Source organism: Poecilia reticulata, linkage group LG13 (genome assembly GCF_000633615.1).
Source record: "Poecilia reticulata strain Guanapo linkage group LG13, Guppy_female_1.0+MT, whole genome shotgun sequence".
Lineage (NCBI taxonomy): Eukaryota > Metazoa > Chordata > Actinopteri > Cyprinodontiformes > Poeciliidae > Poecilia > Poecilia reticulata.
The window spans coordinates 10,721,133-10,744,758 of record NC_024343.1 but is presented as its reverse complement, the minus strand read 5'-3'; the positions used below and the strand labels follow the sequence as shown (position 1 = coordinate 10,744,758).

Below are 23,626 nucleotides of genomic sequence, written 5' to 3'. Positions count from 1 at the left end.
AAACTGAAGAAGTATGTTGATTACCTTTATTAAGCATGTGAAAAATAAACTGCAACAACATTCTTTCAAATGGTTCAGAAAGTGCAATTAGGAATTCAAAATATATATGTAAAATGAGTAATAAAGCATGACATTGCTCAGAGCACAAAGTGTAGAATTAGACAGAAAATATCTCCCCTATGGACTGGGTATATTGTCTCCAATAATCAATCACCAATAATATCAGTTCAGGGCATCTGAAATATGTATTTGCTGGGTTTCAGTCACGTGACCCGGAAGACACGCAAAATTCAGTCTGATCACAATGAGCACGGTAATGCCCTAAATAAGCTGGAACAGACGAGGCATCTCGAAAAAACACGCGTATGTTTAGGATATGATCCGTATTATCTTGGTAAAAAGAAGACTTATAATCTTGAGGATTTACCCGGTATCTAGGCGATTAACGTAACTAACTGGAGCTGCAGACCTCATATTACACAACGAGCCAGAAGAAAGCTTTCAAAAGCCCGGAGAATACAATCATTTAGTTTCAAGTTGGCTCAAGCATTTAGGATCAAAAGAAGCATTAGATGGCTGTCGACTTGTTTCTGCCAGGTGAGTAGTGAATTGTGCTATTTCAAGTAATTAGTCTGTGATTACGATGCTATCGCTAACAACAAACTAACCCATGTTATTTCTATAAGCTTGGATCTCATAGTAAATAATTTATTTAGCTTCTGTAAACCCAAACTCTTGCTGGAGTTGTACGTTAATGTTAAGTCATTGCAGGACGCTGGATTCAGGTCCAACGTAGGTCAACTATTCGCACCGATCTACAGAAACCCCATGTTCGTGTCCGGCCACGAATATAGTTCGTGTCCAAACACGAACCGTGTATGGGGATAGTCACAGCTCACTATGACTGTATGGCTGGGTAGGTTATATTTAATTTATTTAGCTTTTTTTTTTTTTTTTTTTTTTTTTTTTTTTTTTTACATGAAAATCCCACTGAATAAACATATTTTCTCTCCGGGACTCAGCACTGAGCTAGCTGCTAACAACGTTAGCACTCTGAGGACAACCACGTTAGGGCATAAAAATATATCTTCACATACATATGAATGCTTGGCTTTCTAAGCAACTGTACAATAAAAGATCTGAAAATACAATTTAAACGATGCAGTCGTTACCTGTTAGAAAGTGGATGCAAACTCTGGCATTGTTAGTTCCCGCACTTCCTGTTTTAAACTGTAGATTATTGATCCACTTTTCTCCTTTATTCTGTACATATATATTGCATAAAGAAAATAGTACAAATTGTGGTATATGAGTTTAAAAGACACTTCTTTTACCATGTTAGTGAGAAGAAAGTGATTTGGGAACAGCCAGGTCAATTTCCAGGACAAATTAATATGAAAGCGATTCCAATATGGTACAACTACAGCAGAGGTCACTTCCCTCTGAAACAGGGATCTAATCGATTTATTATTGCTACGAAGAAGAAGTTTAAGACATATTATGCCAACAGGAGAATGTATGGGAGTTAAAATGGGAGAATGGTAACCGACTCTCGGCTTCTGCTTGAATAACATACACATTTTTGTTGAAATGGCACCAAAATTTTTTGCATATTCTCCAGGAGAGACAGGAAAATTAAACTTAGATAGAAATTCCTCATAACTCAATAACAAGCCATCACTGTTAAACCATTGGTCAACCAGAATAATGTTACGAGTAAACCAGGAATCAAAATGTATAGTTTTCTTCTTATATAGGATTTCCTTATTATTCCAAATGAAATACCGGTGAGGAGAGAAGAATGTTTGTAGATGGGTAACCATGATAAAAAGGCCTGCCGGTGAAATTTACAGTTCCGTTGGGAGTTTCGCTATATCAAAATTACAAACTAAAAAGATATTCAGACCACCAAATTTAGAAAAAATATGGGAAGGTATAAAATTCCAGAAAGACGCTGGAGAATTCAAAAATTGACGGATCCAATTTATTTTAAAAGTATTAATTACAATAGAGAAAGATGAACAATTAAGTCCTCCATATTCATATGAATTCATTTCAATCTGGAGAGACTCAAACGGAGAAAGAAAGCGATTAAAAGTTTAATGACAAAATGAACATAAAAATAAACAAAGTCCTTTGGCATTCAGGCCCCGGCCGGGGACGTCGAGCTGGACTTCGATAAGCTCGATGAACATTCTTGTTGCAGCATAGGAATGTAGACTCCCCGGGGCCTTTACTGGTGGCGGCGGTCGGAGGAGGATGAGGCCTGAGAGCCGGGAGCAGAAGGTGGAGATGGGGCGGAGGTGGGTTGATTGCAGCTGGTGAGCAGAGGAGGCCATGGGTGGAGGTCCTTTTGAACTGGAGCCCAAACGATGATTGGCTGGAGCGAGGCTTGGACCGGCGCTGAAAGGTCCAGGTTGCAGAGAGGGAGGTGCTGATTGATGAGGCAGGTGCGACTAGAGAGTCCTCCAGACTGAACTTTTGTCAAGACTCCATTAGAGTAGATTTTTTAATATAGTGAGTCTTCTTCTTCCACACAAAATTAAATAACAGTTTGTCAATTTCTTTCTCACTTTTATTGTCAATGTCTAACGACTGTGCAGCCTTCATAAGCAGAATACGGCCGCGCAGAGAAAGATCTCTAACTAACCACTGATTTACTTCCAGTGTTCTGTTTATCTGTGCTACCCGTGGGTGACGTCGGTGCTACGTCATCTGAAACCCAGCAATATTTCCCATTATTTGTAATTTTTTTTTCTTTTGAATTTGCTCTGTTTGTCTATGTTATAGAAATTTGTTCTGTTTTGTAAGCTGGCCTTTCTATATAAGCAAACTGAATGGACAACACAATATTTTACTGCTATTTTATTGGTTTAAGGAAACAAGGATGTTGGCTGCTGACATCTGCAGCACGTATTTATTTTTGTCTTAACGGACAAAACGAATAAAAAGCAAGCATATTTTCTACCTCTTAGAAGTTATCATAACACTGGTTTACATTTAATGTGAGATAAAAGTTTTCTTTCTAGAAACCTGTTTGATATAAATGGCATTAATTATTTTCTCAGTTATGTTGCTTTTAAACTGTATCATATTTCCTTTGGGATAAAGTACTCTCTGCTCTCCTTATTATACATTTATAAAGAATAATATCACCAAATTATTGGAAAATATTTGATGAAAGCAACAACATCTAACTGAATTTATGTGCCATTATTAAATTATACTTTAAAACAATCTTATTTATAATGTGGAATACTGGCTTCTGGAAAACCAGCCTTTTTCTTGCATACATAAATTTAAGTAACAGTTACCAATGGTTACAGTGTCACTTCTATTGGTCAATATATTTTGCAACCAAGATGCCCTTGCCTTACGCTTAAATTATTAAATGCACCACTTGGTTTTAATAACGTTATTTATAGTTTCATAAACAGCTGAAATTAAAGCCCTTTGTGCCTGAGAGAGGTTGTGGGGGGCGTGTCTGTACATGCTTACTGCATCAAACTCGTCCCCACACTTCATCCAAAGCATTTTAATGAATTGAGTTGGGGTTGATAGTGGCAGTTAGTGTATATGTAGCTGTCACACGGCGTTACTGTTAGCACGGAGGTCAAGCATAGCCAAAATGAGCTCTGACTTCCCCTGAGTTAACACCAGCTCATTAGTCAAGTAGAGCAGTGCAGTCACACCTCAACACACAAGCTAATTTCTTCTGTCTCATCCTCTGTCCTTCCCTCCATGTATGTCTTCCTATTTGTGCGCCTTTATTTTATTATACACGCAGATTGGCACCAACCCTATAAAAGTTCTTACTCTTCCAAACACAGTTTAGGAGGAAGAGCAAGAAACAATGAATGCAGTATTAGTCCAATAGGAAAGGAAGTTAAAAAAATGCCATGTGGAAAAAAGATGGTTATTTGTATTTTTTATTGATCTCTGGAAAAGAAGTATATTTAATTGCACTTGAGCAATAACAATGGACCTTGTTATGCTGCTTAAACAAAAATGTTATTTTTCTTTCAAGCAAAGGAACTACTACTGCTACTATTACTACTACATAAAAAGAAATTGTTACCCCTCTAACCAGAAGTATCTTAAGTGAGAAGCTGTTTGTAGTCATCAACCACTCTCTCACATCAGTCTGAAGAAAGTTGATCCAAGAGGATGCTGATGATTGTCCATAGTTTCCTTGAATTTCTGTAAAATTCTCTCCAGAGGTTCCAGAGTCTCTGCAGAACAGAACCAGCCTTCTTCATCAGGTTGTTTACAGTTTTTAAGTGCCTGGCTCTGCTGCTATCCCAACATATGATGGAAGAAGAGAATGCACTCTCCTTGACAGACGATGGACCAGATCTTGCTGTGAACCTTGAAGCTTCCTCAAGTACAGTCTGCTCTGTCTTTTCTTGGCTTCACTGTTACATCAGTCTCTGTCCAGATGTACACCAAGGCATTTATATTTTTGAGCCACCTCCACTTCTTCACCCAGGATAGAAATCCTGTTTGCCTGTTTCTCTTGAAATATACAATCTTTGCCTTTATTTTGTTCACATTCACAATACAAGATGATTTTTTTTCACACCATGACACAAAGCGGTCCACCGACTCTGTACTCAGTTTCTTGTCCATCTCTGATACACCTGTCAGCTGGGTATGTCTTCGGATGACAGGACTCTGTCTTGTACTGGAAGCCTCAGGTGTACAAGAGTACAGTCACATTTGCTGCTACTGACCACCTGGTCAGAATCCTTCAGTCTCTCAAACTATGGTTTGTTTCTTCAGTAGCCATAGATCCAGATGATTGTTAAGACCTCTGCCTGTGTCTTTTGGAGTTTTTTGACAAAGCAAATCAGATTGACTTCACAGTGCTTCCTGCTTTGTCCAGATAACAGTGGGCTTGTAGAAGCAGATGTATTATGGCATCTTCTACTCCAGGGCAATAACCAAACTCCAGGGGTCCTGATATGTGCTTGTTTGCATACTGAAGTGGGCAAACAGGAGTTTCATGATGTGGGATGTCAGGGCAACAGGTTTGTAACTGTTGACTAAGGATTAGTTTTATGCTGCTCTATCTCCTAATCTGGTTGAAGACAAACTTGCAACTGAGGTGGAAGATAAAACATCTGAGGGGTGGAAGGAAAGCTGGGGGGCAAAGAAGGGTGGGTTGTCTGTTAGGCTGAGTAAAGGAGAGGAGGATGACAAAAATGTTCATGAATTAAACTTGTTGAAGAATATGTTCAGAACATTTGCTCTGTCCAGACTGTATCTGATCCTCTTTTTTCTTGAAGGCTGTGATCTTCTTCATCCCTGACCAGACTTCTCTGATATTGTTCCTTTGTAGTTTGCTTCTACTTGCTGTCGCTAAACTTGACTTTGATCTGCTTCTGTAGTTAATGTACATGCACATATAATGATCTTCTTTTTTGTGTCAGTATGCCTTTTTCTTTCTTTCTGTACTTCACCATAGACTAAAACTGATAAGAATGCAAGTTTACATCTTTTTTCAGCATATCTATTGCTCTTTGATGAATTAGCTGATAGTCAGTGTGAATTTAAAACCAGATTTTATATTCTAGCAGCATATTCTAGAAATCAGTTTTTATTGTTTTACCCCAAATAAATCCACCAAGAATATTCAATCTTATCTGTTTCTTTTTCATTGCTGCTGCTCCTTGGTTCCTTCATCTAAGTTTTTCTGCCTTCTCTGCTTTCTCACTTTTTCCTTTTAATCCCAACAGATGGATAATTATAGACTGAAAGTTTAATGGTATCAGGTAATTATGAAACTTCAAATGAGAATTCACCACTTACCCCTTTCTCCCCTTTCAACCCTTACATCTATTCTTTTTTTCACCTTATGTCACTTTCTCTGACAATGTCCTTTATTTTCTTTATTCAAATGTTGAACTTCACACTGTTCAGGAAAACAGTACACTCATTTCAGACGAATGAAACCAGAGTTACTGGAATTTTTTTTTTTTGTTTGTTTGGTTTTTCAACCAAGGATTGGCTTACCAAATGTATTCATTTGTTTGGCTGAAGTCTGTTAGGTATAATTAATATAAAAAAAACGAAAAAACTTTAGAATTATTAGATTTTAAGTATTAGTTACGATGTGGCTTTAAATTAAATTGTAGAACCTAAACTATTGAAGTATCATAATAATAAAGTCGGTTTCCGTTTCTGAATCAATTTAGGCCGTGTTAAATCTGCCAATTCCTTTTTTTGCCAGTTAGTTCAGCCAAATCACTTCTGCTCTGTTGTTATGTTTGTTGTCCATCATCAAGGTGTTTAAAAATGATACCTTTGTCTGATGAAGAAGCTTTGACTTTACTACATCCCACAGTGATGTAATAAACCACATAATTAAAACTAAAACATAAAAACAAATGCCAAGTTCATAAACCGAAATTAAAAGTTAAGTTACAAGAAAATAATGTGCTTCTTGCTTTGCAACTCCAATCTGCTAAGATTAATTGTGCTAACAGTGCAAACCCAGGACTTTCTAGAGATCTTCATTTTGAATTCACTGCTCTGTAAATTTGTTTTTTGAAGTTCATAATGAAAATTTTTATTCCAAACTTCTTGTATGCAATGAGTCCTTCACTTGGGTTTCCAACCCTGTGACTTGATAAAATAATTTGTCCACACAAGGACGCAACCGTTTTCACCATCACTGGTTAGAAAGAAATTACGTTTAGCTCTAAGTAAACTGCAGCCTGATGTGTATCTGCTGGTGAAAAAAAAAAATGTTAAAACTCCTTTTGAAGAGAACCTAATTAGTCTTAGAAAGTTTAAAGATAATACTAAAACCTACATTCTTCAGCACCTCTAACTCATAAGGAAACAAACGGCAGTTATTCTCCACAGCTACCCTGAATCATACTGGTCCTTAGGTAATAACCAGACATAATGGAGCCGTCCAAAAGTTCATCGAAGAAGCCAAGGCTCGGTGCATTGCGGTCCACCATATGTGCACGAGACAAGTTCCTCACCACTTCATCCTTATCATCATTAATTTAGACATGACCCAAATGCACCGAGGAGGCAGGCAGGCAGTAGACACCATCACTCCCTTCCATTGCCATGAGATTAAGCTAAGCCAACGCTGCAGAATAACCACTTGGTGTTAGAGCTTACACAAAACGGTGAAAGCCTGAATTTATTGTTAAATTGTGGAAAAAAAAGAAAAGAAAAAAAAAAGGAAGAAACCCTAAAAATATTTTTTGTAGAAATTTACAGCAATTTCTACACAGGTCTTGGCTGTTTTGTGTAAGCTATAACACCATGTGGTTCTGACTGTGTGACACAAAACTGATGCAAAGGCCTGGAACTACAGGTTGGAGGATGGAGAAAGAATGGAAGAACAGCTACCATAAATGTCACCTTTCCTTAAGAGCTGCTGCCAATTAATCAAACCTGGACATTTTATTTTACTGACCTTTACAGTTTGGACCAATTAAAATGATTAAGGTATGATATATATATCTACACCTTATAAAGCAGCAATCTTTGCCATCATTTATCTTATTTTGGCACTTTCCATTAAAGCAGATGTGAAATTTTAGCATCTCATTTTAACAACCATCTTAACTTGTCACTCAAGCATGCAGTATCTCATTTTGTATCATGTTTAATTTCAAACAAACATGTCTTCTTGTCTGGAATAATTAGAGAGGGGGGAAAAAAATCCTCCATGAAATTATACTCATTATGTTTTGTGAGGCACACTACATGTTTTGAACCTCCCCCTGTTTCACAAAGCAGTCAATATTTGTTTGGTATCTCTCCACAGGTTCCACTGTGGTTTTATCAGGTTTAGTTAGAAGCATCTGAGTGGCTTAGCTGTCTTTGCGGCAACCCTCCAAACAAGCTTTACTGTTCCTCTCCTGGGACATTCATCTTCCAAATAGGGAGAGGCTTGTACGCTACTGGCTGCACACTGTTAAGCAACTTGATGTTTTCAATTGAGCCAGAAGTTTACTTTCATGAGTGTCAGATCAATTCTGACTTGTAAGGATTTATCTGTGTCTTCACCAAAGTTCAAGAATTAAACAACAAAAGCTTCATGTAAGCCACGGGGACAAAACTGTACACAGTCCCAAAAAAGTACATGAATCTAGATTATTATTGCAGAAAAGAATCCACTCTTTTTGCAGACATCATTTTGATGATTGATTGGGATTGTTGTCTTATGGAACATCTTGTAAGAGTCCAAGTTTCATCTAGGTAGCTGTTTGAGGTCTAAGACTAAATTGTAGAAGTCACAAGGTAGTCCAACTTGTTCCACTTGCTTCAATACACCAGTACACCACACTACTTATTATTCATTCTTTGTCTTGTGTAACTTTGAAACTTTTGTCCTGAGGACATTGCTGGTCCATGCAACCAGCATTTTAATTCATGCTTCACGGTGTTAATTCTGGAGCTGACGCTTCTTTCTTGGTCAACGCTCTCTCAGTCCATGAACCCTTGTGTTTAAAAATGGGGTCCAAACGACCCCACACCCATATATATCACTTGTATCAGTTGCCTCAGTCCTCGCACACACAAGGGTGAAGATGCAAAATTTGCTTCAGTGTGGACAGCGTTGTTTATAAATAATATTTAATTTCCTTTCATGTCAGGATCATATCAAATGCTTGAACACTTGTCACAGTTGGGTGTTCTGATAAGACAATGATCCCAAACACATACACTTCAAAGCAGTATGTTGGGAGGTTTACTGAAAAACATCCCCCAAACCCAAAGTTCAACTGATACACACTTCAACAATTTTTCACCTGCAAATTTTAAGACATACATTGTCATTTTCTCTGTTGCAGACTTCAGGTAAACCCTAAAGGACAGTGTTCACCAGTTGGTGTTTTATCTCTGAAAAAGCATCTCGTTGTGAAAAGGTAAGACTATGTCTTTTTACTTTTTAGAGCCATTTTAATGTATGTCATTTTTACAGAACAAAAAAAAAAACAGTCTTGCGTATGTGTGCGTTCAAGTCAGTGTAATCTCCTGAGACCCGACTGCTTGTAGCTTATGCAAGTTTACATTGGTTCAGCAGCTCAATGTTTACACTTAGACGTAAAAATGGCTGCGAACAGATGCTCAATTATACAACCGTACATCTACCTTTGACTCTGAATCAAGTCCAAAAGCAGAAGTAGAGCCTCCTACACAACCATAAAGAATGCAGCCTTTTGATTGTAACTTAATCAGCAGGTTGTGAAATGGTTCGTTTACCAGACACCAAAAAACACGAATGCAGCAATAATCGCTTGCATCGTGTCATTGACAGCGATCCCTCATACTGAGCATGCAGGTGGCTATTGGAAAGGAAAAACTCCTTTAACAGGAATGAACCTCCTGCAGAACCTGGCTTGGTACAAGCGAAACACTTGAGTTCCTTACATTACATTTAGCATTTGACTAAATGTAGTGCTTCAGTGTTCTATGAATTAGTGTTTTGTGTTTTTATGATGTAAAGCAATTTGAACTGCCTTTTTGCTAAAACGTTCTATACAAATAAACTTGATTGATTGATTGATAGAAGAGGCCATCTGTCACAACCGACTGGGGAGGTTTGAAAAGATAGAGCAGATACACAGAAAAGAAGCAGATGAATTGATGTAGGATTATTTTCAATGCTCATAAAAATAAAGTTAATAGCAGGAGCGGGAGAACAATTAGTTAATGGCAGCATAATCTCAGTCATTGTCCTCTTCCAGGAATGCATCACAGCCAAATGGAGACCATATCTGATGTAGCTTCTAAAGAGAGAAACATATCTGAGAGAAGACAAAAGTTAACAGTTGAAATAACAGCAAATAATTGAAGAGTAGCAGAAGGTAGAAAAAGAAAGTGAGAGAAAAGTGGTCATAATGGGTCCCCTTTAAGGCACCCACCACCCTGGTTTGCCAACACAGAGGAATACAGGGGAAGTTCCTCTGATGTCCACACAATATTGCAGAGTCGTGTCAACCAGCACAGCCTCACAACATCCACAGCTGTAAGGAACTCTGGGCAAATCTTATCCACCCACAGTCTTGCCACCAAGGAGCTTCTTAACCACCTTGGTGACCTCAGCACCAGAGATTGGAGACCCTGACCAAAGGTCCCCACGCTCCGCTTCCCCAGTGGAAATCGTGCTGGTGGGATTGAGAAGATCTTTGAAGTATTCTGCCCACTGACCCACGACTTCCATCATAAACAATCTATGTGGTGCACCGCTTCCTCCACTTTTGTGATTTTTTTTTCTAACAAACTAAATATCATGGATGATTTTCAAATTGGAAGCAAATGTAATATTTAAAGAAGGCTTTCCATGAAGTGTTACTTTCTTTGTTATAACACTGGGATTTTTAGCCTCAGTATTCTGCGATTGTTCCTGCTACTCTGTTTGAGCTGTTTGAGAAGTAGGTGTAAAACTGTATTGTCTAGTGCTGCTGAAAATTATGTTTTCTCACCCTTTCTTGTTAAAGCGTTGCTAAGGCAACATTGGTGGAGTGAGGTGCAAGTGTACTGCAGTTTGTGTTATTGGTTCTTGTTGAACATTGACACTCATAATGTGAAGAGAAGCAAGGCAGCTGTCAATAACTTTATAACAAACACTGCCTTACATACTTCAGAGAGAGTAGTGCATATTTCAGAACTTAGACAATACAAACCTCTGGCGCAAGCGTTTGCAAGTTTTTATGTTATAATGAAACCCCTGTAAGGCAATGTCTTTGAGATATGTAAATGCCAAAATTGAGAGCCAGAAAATGTAAGTAGATTTAATAAAATAATTATTGATAAAAGGAAAAAAAAAATTTAAGAATTTCATCTTTGTCTTGCGTGTTTGAGTGTGTGCACTAGCTTAGAAATATGGGCATGTTTTTGTATGTGCGTGTGTGTGTGAGCTGTGTTTTTGCGTGTGACAAAGATAGATGGAGTTTCTGGTATAAAAACTTAAGTTAAATGTCACACCTGTCTGTCACAACACACCTGCTCAGACAGGCTGACATTTACACACCTCAACAGACCAAAACACACACGTGTATCACGACTGATGTAAGCACATACACAGAAGACTACATGTGAAAGTACAATAGCACATGAGAATAACAGGGCCACATTAGCAAGGGATTAGAGTCTATTCAAGTGAGTGACTATGACATAAAACCATCATGTCTGCTGTCTGTCATGTGTAGTTACATGCATTTTATCTCTATTTTATATTAGTTAGTGCAGTATAAAGTACATTGAATACCTTTTTTATTAGAGATGTATTGAATGAATTACATCTCTAATAACAGAATCTTCTGCTTTCATCCTCATTTGGCAAATGGAAAAAGTGGAATGCCAACATACTTATAAAATACAATTTTTTTCCCCCAACCACATCTTCACCCATCTGTATCTGACACTCACTTTTCCAGGCTTGTGTCAACTATGCTGTGCAAAGAATAGGAGTAAAAAATGCTGTACATATTTGAGCTGCTGTGATGTACTGACCTGTCTACAGCTTACCTTGACTTTCTCTCGTTAACCACTGAAATGATCTGAAGACTTCCCAGCCCTGTACATGATGGCTGCTGAAATAAGTGAATAAATTGACAGATGTTTGAGAAGAACAAGCAGACCCAATATGGTGCAAAGAAATGGAGAAATTGTAGAATCTTAAGATTTAGTTGATATTTTCAATAACATCACAAATCAGTCTCTTATTTTTGTCTGCTTTTTTAGGCATACCCGGAACATTTACTGTAGCATTTCCTCATATTCTAGACTCCGTCTGGGGATATAACACCAGAATTGAAACCTGATATTTACACTCAGGCATTTCGGTGCCCCAGGTGAAAATTTGGTTTGACAGCCCACTCCATCCTCAAAATAACAGAAGTGCAAAGGACAGCTTTTAATAATAGCAACTATTGGAATATCTTTCCAAAAGGGCAAATATTTGGGAAAACAGCATTCAAATGAAAATCTAAATCTTTTTGGAAGCTATGAATCACACTTTGTTTTGAGTCTAACAAAAGTATAAAGGCACAGTAAAGAAAACTTCTACACCTTTCCTTTGCGTCTGTTCCTCAGTGTGTATAGTTTAGATTAATCTTACTTCTTGCTGTACACTACAAGCAGAACATCTGCAGCAGGTGTATTTGTATACATAACAAATTTAGATAAAATCTGATTCATAAGTCACCTTTATTTGTATTGCACATTTCAGCTACAAGGCAATTAAAAGTGATTTACATAATGAACATAATATAGTACCAAGTATGGAACAAAAACAATGCATTTCACGAAATGCCATTAAAATGATCAAGAATGAGTGCAGCAGTGACACTTAGACCTGGACTTAGTCTCTGTCCAACAACGTTTACTGCACGTCTTCCCCCCTCTCTCATAACCCACTTTCCTGTCCAACAACTCCTAAAGAAAGGCCAACAGAGCCAACAACAAATATGAATAAGAAAAAGATGGTTAGGGTTAGGTATTCATAAAATGTACATCAAATACATTGATCAATGTTTCAGTTAATGTGAATTAAAGGCAACTCTAAATAGGTGAGGTTTTAGCCTTTATTTATAGAAACTCATTGTTTTGGCTGTATTGCAGTTTTATGGCGATTTGTTCCAGATTTGTTCTGCATGAAAACAGAATACTGCTTCTTCATGTTTGGTTCTTGTTCTGGGGATGCAAAGTAGACTTGAAACAGACAATTTGCATGTTCTGGAAGGCTGATACTGTCACAATGGATAATTAGTGTATTTTGGTGTTAAGTCAACATAATCTAAAATGCAAATATTAACAGGCTTGATATGGAGTACAAAGTATTTCCAAACTTAAAATCAATTATTATTTCTTTACCAATGTAATAGCTGGTCCTTAGGGTATTCAGAGAGCAAAGACTACATCCATTTAGCTGCCAACTCATTCGAAAAAACAACTGTGACACTTCAGTAGCAAAAGCCGAATGTTCATGCATAAAACCAGACGGGGAAATGCATTGTAGACCGCTGACTTAACAATTAGTCGGACAAACTGCTCAGCTACACAAATCCTAATTCTGCTTCCTGCTCAATTTGTTTTCTTCTCTTACTTCAGTTATTCACATTTCTCCTTAATACAATTACCTTAGGTATTTGTTTAAGGTTATGTAATGAAAGTACTGCGCTAGGGTCAGGAACGTGTCATGGTTAGTCATTAAAAAGCACAATATAATACGGCGTAGTGAGAAAAGCTTTGCCAACAATGTTCACATTACCATGGCAACGTGTCTCAAAACTGTTACATAACCACTAAACCTCTGCACTACCACAATGCACATTATCTAAAATTGTCAAGAGTAGATGTTGAACTTCAAAAGTAGACACACAAGTGGGAGAATTATTTCTGGATAATTAATTAGCAGAAAGTTAGCTTATTGTGGGTAAGTGAACACCACTTAATAATTTTGCTTTCCTTAACTAATAAATCAGATGTTTTCCTACAGAAGATAACTTGATCAACTTAATGATTTTCTGAATCTCTCCCTGAAGTGCAAGGCAGAAGTGAGCTCTGCGGTCAAAACAGCTGGAAGGAAATTAGTCCGAAGGAGTGGTGTCATATGTACACAGTTAGAGGTATTCACTGAAATTAGTAAATGATAAATTGCAACTTTGCCTCGTCTTACAATCCAACTCATCTGTGGAACATACCACACAATTTTTAAAGAGTCCATTCCTTACAATATCGTGTGTCTTGTTGTTCAAAGCAGAAGTAGCACATAAAGATTAAAAATCCTTTATTTACAATCATTGTAAGATGAATGGACAGTGCCAGCTGTGCTGTTCATTAGATGGTTAGAGTTGGGCAGCTGCTACAGCCTGTTGGCAGCCTCTTGCAGCTCTCAGGTGTATGTCTGGCTGAAACAGCTGGGCCACTGGCAGCACAGTGAAGTCAGAGGTGGCTAGTGGCCGGAGTTGACTTCAGAGGCCTCATTTGGCAGTAAGCTGCGGAGCTGATGTTAAGGGAGGTTCCGTTTATGGACAGAAATGTGGTTTTATGATGCAATAGCTGGGCTAGAATTATCATTTGTCGTACAGGCAAACAACATTAAAATCAGATCAAGAAGTCAAGATTTTACTAACTCAAATATTTAGTTATAAGAAATTGACTTATTTCTTCATGTTACTGTCTCAATTAAACAGTAATACTTTATATCCATTGTCTATTGTCCTTGTAGAGTTGTTATATATGTATATATATTTTCATATGACATTGAATGAGAGGGAGGAAGACGGGGTACGCCGTGGTTAGTTTGCCAGCCTTTCACAGGGCAACCAAAGCCATGCAGGACAAACAACCACGCACACACACTTGTATCTGAGGGCAATTTAGAATAACCAATTTACCTAGCAGTCATTTCTTTGAACTGTACAAGAAAGGCAGAGTACTAGAGGAAACGCCACACACTTCCCTGCACACGCAAACAGTGTTACTCGAGTGTAAATCCACCTTGTTCCATCAAATACTGCATAAAGACCACTAGTGGTTTCTGATATGTGTTATATGGCTCCCTGCCCAGTGCAAGGTGTCAAACTCCAGTCCTAGAAGGCCAGTGTTGTGCAAATTTTAAATGCATCTTTGCTTCAGCTCACCTGAATTTAATATTTAAGCTATGAGCAGGACTCTGAAGAACTTGACTGTACGCTGAATGCTGAAGAGCAACAAGCCATTTAAATCAGGAGTTCAGCGCCGGCCCGCAAGGACCAGAGAGTCACACTCCTGGCCTAAAATGTGTCTTTAAGCACTCAGAAAACAAAAAGGAAATGTCACCCCATACCAGGAGTTTTGAAGAAGCGGAATGTCTACAACTTAGGTGTGGTTACTGTCATTGTGTCATGACAGTATGATATGAGACAAATATTCTGGAAAAAGGCTGAGCTCCTCCTCCCAGTGCTACAATTGCTTTTGAAGAAATGGTCTGCCATTGTGCAAATGGCAGAGAAACGACTTGCATCTAAATACAAGTTACCCCGCTTTAGTCTCAATTCATTCTGAGTTGTTGGTTTGTGTTGCTGTTGTTTTTTTTAGTTTAGACCTGTTTTGTTTTTTCTGTATGTGTTGTGAGCACATGATAGTACATTTTGAGGTTGATTATATTTTTTTATTCTCTACATCCGGCCTTTGCTCTGCTCCTTTTGAGTCCCGCTTCCACACTTCAAACACATCTAGGCTGACTTCTGCGAAGTATATCACCCACAATTCATTGTTGCATGTGACGTTTTAAAGGTGGAAATATATGGCACTGTTTTTGTACTTATTGAAAACAACAACAACAAAGAAAAAAATAGTTTGACAAGGCTCACATCCATAACAAAAAAATCTGACATAAACTGAGCAGGTTCTAGGTTCAGTGACCAAATTGGAAAACCAGAGGTCTAGATTTTAGGGTATGTTTTTTTTTTAACTGGGCTCATTAAAGATTTTTAAAGCAGGTGGGAACCATGCAGTGTTTTAGAGAGAATTTGAACATCTCTGTAATAAAAGTTGTAATTAATCTACTCTGACTTAGAGAACACTTGCACTAATACCATGGAAAGCAGCTGTAACTACCAGCTGCTTTCCTGGTAGTTACAGTTTTTAATAACCTTGTCTTTATCAACTATAACACAGGGAACATCCCTTCCCCTCCTGACATATATGGTGCAAAAACATGTGAAATTGTCAGCCATGGAGCCATCACTCCCAGAAAGAATATGTGTTGCTTTGTAGTCTGTGATGGTACGTCACACCCATGTCACAGTCCCCTGGAATTAGACCTGATGCTCTAATCTCTGGCTGTAGCTGGGAAGGATGCGATTTGCATCCTTCTCAGCTTTGCGTGCCATGCAGGAGGCAGCCTTTATTTCATCCATGTTTCTAGAGATAAGAAAAAAAAGTTACATGAAGCATTGCGGGGCATCACAAGCAAATGTATCCACCCTGGGTTTCTTGTAGGAAAAAAGTCATGAATCTCCCACTCAATATGTTATCATCCACAACCTTTGTAATAAATCCCACAACTGCATCGGTGAACCCCACGATGCCTCCACCCCATGCTGCCACTGAACATGAAAACTTTTTCATAGGCCATCAGGACATAAGCAACTAAACCGATTTATGCCATTTTTCTGTCTTTATTTTTTTGCACCTCCTGTAATTCTTCTGATTAATAGCCATTACCTGTCCCATTCTAATTTAGGACACAATTTGATTTATGGACTAAGCTGCTTTGATTTCATTGTATGTGTGGAATATGTGCGTTTTCCATTATTTGGTGGAGATTTCATGTTTATAGCCCAATTAGAAATACAGTATATTTACAGCCCATTCACATTCAACTTTGTTCTGGATCAAATATTCCATCTGCTCTCTATGTCCTGCTTATCTATAACAGGTATGATATATGTAAAAGCTCATAAAATACATCATTTAATTCATAACATAATTTCCTGCAGCACACCATAAAGTATTATGCTCTCGTAGCTGAAGGCAAAAATATTGAAACATACGTAAACAAACATGTCAGTCATCCAGCCCTCTTGATGCAGAATGACAGCTGCAGATTGAGCTACAGCAAGCCAGAAGGCCAGATTCCAGGCATAAGGTCACATAAAAAGGATGCACACATATAAACACACGCACACACACCCACACACAACCAATATCTAGTCCAGCAGAGCTCCAGCAGTGACTCAGATGCAACTAGCCTATCTCTAGGCTCTAGGGATTAAGAGCCCAAACTCCACAGAGACGGGAGATATGAGCTCCAGGAGTTCTGCTGATCAACAACGTCAAGCCAGTGCTCAAGATATCAGTCTGTGCTCAGTGAGGACAAAAAGATAGGCTGTTCTATTAGCCAAGTAGTGAGAGAGTGCAGAATAGGGGGAATGGAAATGAAGGGCAGCATGTTCTTTTTTAATTCCTCATGAATTGATTTATAACTAGAGCAGAACTTATAATTTAGTAACTAATTACAATGATAGAGGTTAATTTCTGATGTTAGATATCCGATATTTAGATATCCAAATTATTATGAACAAATCACTGAATAACTAGCTTGGTAAAAAAAAAAAACATCGTTCTAAGGTTTGCTTCGTACAGAGGGTCAGGACCTTTGGCTAGTGAGAAATGATTGCTTGCTGGAGGTGTGGACTCTGTGTAAGTTTTAAACGATTGGATCTGATTTTATGCAATTGCTAACGTTTTTGCGATGATGTCTGTAATACGCCAGCTCTATTGTGAAGGAGGCTAAGCCAAGAAGCTTAGTGCATGTCTTAAATGTTCCTCTTGCTGCGACTTTGATAGCTCAATTATTGGAAGTGAGTTCAAACTTTTAAGCAGTCTCATAATTTGAAGTCCCTTGCAAGACTTCATAACTCTAGAATTTTCACATTTTTATCATGACACAAGCACAAACTTCAATGCGTCTTATTTGGGATTTTATTGAATAGGTCTACACAAAGCCACTTACTTCTGTTAGTGAAGGAGGCTAAGCCAAGAAGATGAGTACATGTCTTAAATGTTCTTCTTGCTGCGACTTTGATAGCTCAATTATTGGAAATGAGTTCAACACGGACTGAATGGTGCAAGAGGATGTGGGCTGGTTTTGGGGCACTGTGCTAGTAACTTGGTTTACAGGGTGGGGTGACAGACTTTTGGGCCGGTACATTTAATTTATGTCATCCAACTTCCCCTTTTCGTTCCTCTTCAGTGTTACATGGATCAGTTCATGTGACCCCTTCACTGTTGCTTCTGTCTTTCATATTTGCAGATTTTTAATAATTGCTAAAACGTTGGCTTGTCGCTAAAATGTTGTAGGTACAGTTGCATTAGGAATACTGTTTGTCTTTAGACTCATCTTCTGTTACTGATTGTTGAATAGAGGCAGACTTTACAGTGTTTTGACTGCACTTCAAATTAAGGTACTGTATAATATCAAGAGCAAATCTGTGATTCAGAAATATTCTACATTGTTGACTCTAACTGTATTCTTCCTCTGAATCAAAACTATTTAAAAGCACATTTCAATCTAATTATAGCTGTGAGTCTTTTGCAATATTAATCTACCACCTTTGCACAAGAGACTAATTTCTGCTCATGTTTTGTTTTGCTTTGCAAAACTGATCAAACTCTGTTTGATGCACGAATGGAGCCTGTGAACGTTAAATTTTAAGTTTCTTCACAAATTCTGGAATTAGTTTGTGTCTGGGTCTTACTAAGTCATTCAACCATATGAATATGAATTGATCTCGGCAATTTCCTTGTAAACTAATTCATTTCAAAAGCACAGATACATTTACAAACGGCAATACTGACATGAAATCGATGACACAAATGTCTTGTAACAATCACCTTACTCCACAAATGCCAGTGGTTCTAGAGGCTCCATAAGTGCCTTGTAAAAGGTACATGCCTTTTTACAAGGTATTTACTTGTGAAAAGTAAAACTTGTAAAAAGGGACTTTTTTTGGTTAAGATAAATATAACATATACTTGATGAATGCTCTGCAAATATACAAGACAAAAAAGAGTATTTTATTCATCTGTCAATTTTTTTTATTATTGAAATCATCTCAGTTTTATTGGTGGTGTCCAAATGGAAGCATATGAAATTACATTAAGTGAAAAAGGTTTAATTGGTAAAAAAAACTATTAATGTGTCATTAGTGGGCTAAATTAAAGATAAACAATCAGGATGTGGTAGAGGAATGTGGTCCTTGATGGGAGCTGCTGTGGTTTTCCCATCTGCTGTGAATCTCTTAACCTTGCAAGTCCTAAAATATACTATAATTTTTTATCATGGATATATAAGTAAAAAAGCCAAATAGGCAGCACAGAGTGCAAAAAAAAAAAAAAAAATAGAATGAATTATAACCTCAATATTCATGAACAACCATATGGACACACACATATATGCAGCTGGCCTTACCTCATGGAGAGGTTAAGTAGCATTAGAACAGACATACTCATTAGATTATGAGTGATGCTTGGCAGTAACTGCAGTAGTTTAACTTTATGGTGCTGCATGTCCTCATGATCTCTGCCACTATTACAGCAGCATCTGTAGTAGTGTTTGTCATTAGAGGTATCACCATTTTCATAAATGTGATTCGGGGCGACAATTTCCCATGTAAAAACATTCCAGGAGTGAACCTACTGCTAGTAAGCAGCAATTTATTTTAATTAAATAGTGAACTTTGATACGGGATGCTTACTCTTAATTAAATTTTAGATTTTGGAGATGGAATATTTGATTTTCAAAAAAATACTTAAACTGAACACTGAATAGTCAGCAGTCAACACCAGTAAGCACATCCATAACTAGGCAAGCAAATATCATTCAGAAAAAAATCTGCAAAGAATGTGCTTTAGTTTCAAATTTAATTACATGCAGCAACCATTCTCATAAAAAAACAACCCCCTTCCAAGAAACATTTCCTGTGGCCATGTCTACCATTTTCACTCTGCTTCTCCTACAATTTGCAAACTGGGCTTTTGGTTGCTATGAGAATTAGGCAACATGATGTGACGATTTTCCCAAATACATGAAAAGCCACTAAGTTTCACCAAGAGTGTTATCCCCAATTAAAGATGTAATATTTCATGGGGTGGGGGAGCAGAAGGCCTCTGCATAGCTGATTCTCTCCCTGCAGAAAAATGGTAATGTTTTTATGAGTCTGATGAATATTTTAACTTTTGAGGCAATTACATGGATCTAAATGAGTAGAAACGTACTTCAGCTGAAATTAAATATGCAAGAGCTGTGAAAGACATGATGAGTACCGAACAAGCGGCCTGAGCCTAATGTAAATACATCTGATACGCATTACGTTCATTTTTCCTGTGTTCAAGTCTCTGTTGCCTTGAACACCAATAAATGCTTTATAAAAAAAAAAGGTTTTATTGACTCTAGTGGCCTTTATTTGATAGTGAATTGACAGGAAAGCAGGTAATGAGAGAAGGGGGAAGACATGCGGCAAAGGGTCCCCAGGCCGGGAATCAAACCTGCAACAGGCGTGTCAAGGATTAAGACCTCCTTATGTGGATTGTGCTTAACCCCTGCACCACCACAGCACCCCATCAATAAAGGCTTTTTAAGTGTAGTCTAAGAATAGTGTTTTACATTGTGTTTAAAAAGGGAAACACTAACTCGTGTATGGTTCATTGGTCTTGGCACATTGGCCATAAAGATAATTTAAAAACACATTTTCAATGGTGGTGTTATAGGATCCTATGTGTCATGAACAGCATGCTTAGAGGACCTGCTGTTAGTGTGTGTATATGTTTTAGTGCGTTTGTGTTTTTGTGAAAGTGTAAATCTGAACTTTCTATTTCTGCTCCTGTCCCATTTTCAACCAGGGATCCAAAATTAGTGCAAAAAATTAACACCCACATCACCTGCTCTCATATTTTACCTTCTGTCTCACAGGAACCACTACTTATTTTCTCATTTTCCATCTCAGCTGGAAATATGGAGTGGGATACAATAAATATAGAGTTGCTAGTGTGGTTCCTTATCACAAGAGAGAGAAAGAAGAGAAGAAGCTTTTGAAAATGATGCTGAGGAAGACATTTGTGAATGAAAATGTAGAGCCTGACTCAGAAGATTGCTTTAATTTGCTTTAAGTTATATTTTATTTATACTCTTTATTTAATTTAAAAAAAACATAATTAACTGGGCTGAAGGTAATTCCTAAAGAATATATTGTAGATAAAGTAATAAACAGTTATAAGTATGTAAGAAGTGTGTTGACATTTATTAGTACTCATATTGGTACTCTGTATCAACAAGCATTTAAACACAAGTACCTTTGCTCGTACACAATTATTAAAAAAATATATATATCGGTGCCTCCAAATCCAACACAATTCTAATACAAAATATGATGTACACAATCTGCCAAAACTATATGGCATTTCACTGTTGCACTGTCTGTGACCCACGGGATTCTTAGCTAAATCTCCTGTCAGTCATGTCTGCACCAAACAAAAAGAAACCTCTTCAAAGTATTGAGTAAGCAGTTTCTTTTGTGCTGACCACAGTGCCGCTGCACTGAGGCCAATCAGACTGGGAAGAGATACTGGATGTCATGGACCCACACAGACATGTCTGTCTGCATGTACATATCTCTCTTAGTGAGTCTAACTGTGTGATTTTTATTTTTTTTGCATGTGTGTGTATAAACTTGTGCTTGTTAGTGGTGCATACAATCAGCGTGGCTATTAAATCTTGTGGATGGACTGAAAAAGTCTTTTTCCAACCTTCACAGCATGTAGACAGTGAGAGAAAAATAGGAAGATAAAGTGAATGGATGTGAACTGACTTTACATTTTCTAACCCAATTAAATCCTGAAACCTTAAATTCCAGATTAAACAGCATCCAGTGAGTCTATGTAAAAGTTTGTGTTAATTAAGCATCAAGGGAAGCTAAAGCAAAAACAACCAAACACGCTCCAGTTCCAGTTTTTTGGGGGGGATTATTTTAATTTCTTTTTTAATTCTCTACACAGCTAAATTAATTTTGCTGCTGTAAAAGGACTAGTTTTTTTTTTTTTTCACTGAACATCAATAAGCATATGTCTTCAATTTAAGAGCAATTATAAAGAGCTTTCTTCATAGGAACTGGTTTGGGTCAAATAAAAGATTAGGCAGGATCATCCAGTAATGGTTTGAATATCAGGCTTCAAGTCATCATCAGGCAGTTCTTTATTTCTATTCATGCTGATGAGGAGATTGCAGTCAGGTGTGTCTACAGAGCTCTGCTACAGCCAAACCCCCAGGTGGAAGACCTGCAAGTTAGGAAAAAGTAAATAGGCACACTCTGCACAATCACACAGAAAACACTCTGACACACTAATTTTTACATCTTATTTCCTTTTTCTGTTTCGAAACATAGTGAATCTGCATGAATTATTTATAAAGTTAATTGAGTAACATCAAGTCTGTGTTTACTGCTTATGGATCTTTATTGTATTGTATTACTGACAGTCTGCAGACAGAAAGCTGACATATGTAACACTGTTGGATTTATAGTTTATCTTGTAAAATGCCTTGAAGTACTGCTGTAAAATGCTGCTCAGGAAGAACCTTGTTTTTGTTCTTCCCCTTTGTTTTAATTTTGCAAAGGTTTTAAATGATGCAAAGGGTCATTGCTGACTTGAGAAAATCTCATAATCAAATATGAGTAGCACATTGTTTTTTGTGTGTCCCAAAGAAGGACATTGTTCAAAGAACCCACAGCTGCACATTTTTTGTTTCTTCTGTTGTCATTTCTGAGATTTTCTGATCTCTCAAGAACTCCCAAGATGGAGCAACATGTTCAACATTTTTTTCAGTTTTCTTTATTCTCAAACTCAGTTATGAACTAGAGCCATTTTGAATGATTTTAAATCTACACCTCTGTTTATTCTCATCTTGACAACACTCAGATGCCTGTCATCGCCTTTTCCTGTTCTATTATTTCTAGTTCCAAATCTTGCCACTGGATCCATTCACAAAACAAATAGTTGACAATAAATCATTTAAGCTCGACACCTCTCAAATTTCATACTGTGAAGATTTTAAAGTGTTACAGCTATTTTTTTTTTAATATTTAAATATGAAAAACCTCTACTCTTACTGACATGTTGCCTGAAGAGAATCATATTCACAGACAGTGCTATGCTAAAATTCTTTCATCCTAGTTTGTAACAAAGAGAGCCTCGAGTTAAGAATCTCTTTAGACACAAAAGACAGATATACTGTCTCTGACCTCAGCTATCATCCTGATTCTTCTACATGAAAATCTTTGATACTGTGCAATGCAAATGCAGCAGCTGTTTGACATAAATCTTTTCAACCTTTATCTTGTGACATTTTTATAGAATTGAATGAAATTGATTGCAGAGAGCAGCAGACAGACACTCATCTGAAGGTTGAGAAGGTTCTATTTGAACTAGTATGTATAATATATAATACGTGTGTGTATTGTATATATACACACCTTCTCAACCTTCAGATGAGAAGGTTGAGAAGGTTCTATTTGAACTAGTGTATATATATATATATATATATATAATTTATTTTATTTATTTATTTTTTTACCGCTACAAGATCAAGCATGCACCTATCGTACTTGATGCACCTAAGTCTCAGGATTTGGGTTTCATGGCAGATGCACAACTTTGTTGCCTGGGCAGAATTATGTTTTCCCACTAGAATCCAGTCCACGGGATGCAGGGATGGTGTTTGGATTAACATTAGCAGGAGAAAGCAGTCGTAGTTAGCATTGCCCTGCCCGGTCAAATACTCTACTTCCAAGCCTGCATCTGCATTCTGTGTCTTCACTTCACTGCTTGTTTATCAGGCTTCCTCCTCAGCAGGTGGTCGTGCAGCTCCTCCTCCATAATAAGCAGCCAGGGTCAGGGAGGAACTATATGCACTGGCATTATGTATTTTAATTGCAAAATACAAGTAACTGTAATTTGCTAAAGCCTGACTGATTTAACAAATTATAGCTTAAACTAATCTTAGGTGAAAAAGCAAAGCAATTTATTTAATTTACTATATTTTAAATTTAAATGCATTATCTGCTGTCTAGACCAGTGCTCACAGGGGTAAATGTGAGATTTGCAA

At 37.5% G+C, this 23,626-nt stretch overlaps 1 long non-coding RNA gene across 2 annotated transcripts in view; it reads left to right on the top strand.

Annotated features, from left to right (window-relative positions):
* Window positions 1–346: 346 nt before the first annotated feature.
* The window catches only part of LOC108166804 (uncharacterized), a 60,780-nt gene continuing 37,500 nt past the window's right edge, over window positions 347–23,626 (top strand). For both annotated transcript variants that reach the window (XR_001777196.1, XR_001777197.1), the window contains exons 1-2: window positions 347–597; window positions 8,826–8,900. This is a non-coding gene — a long non-coding RNA (uncharacterized LOC108166804). The remainder of the gene's footprint in view (window positions 598–8,825; window positions 8,901–23,626) is intronic.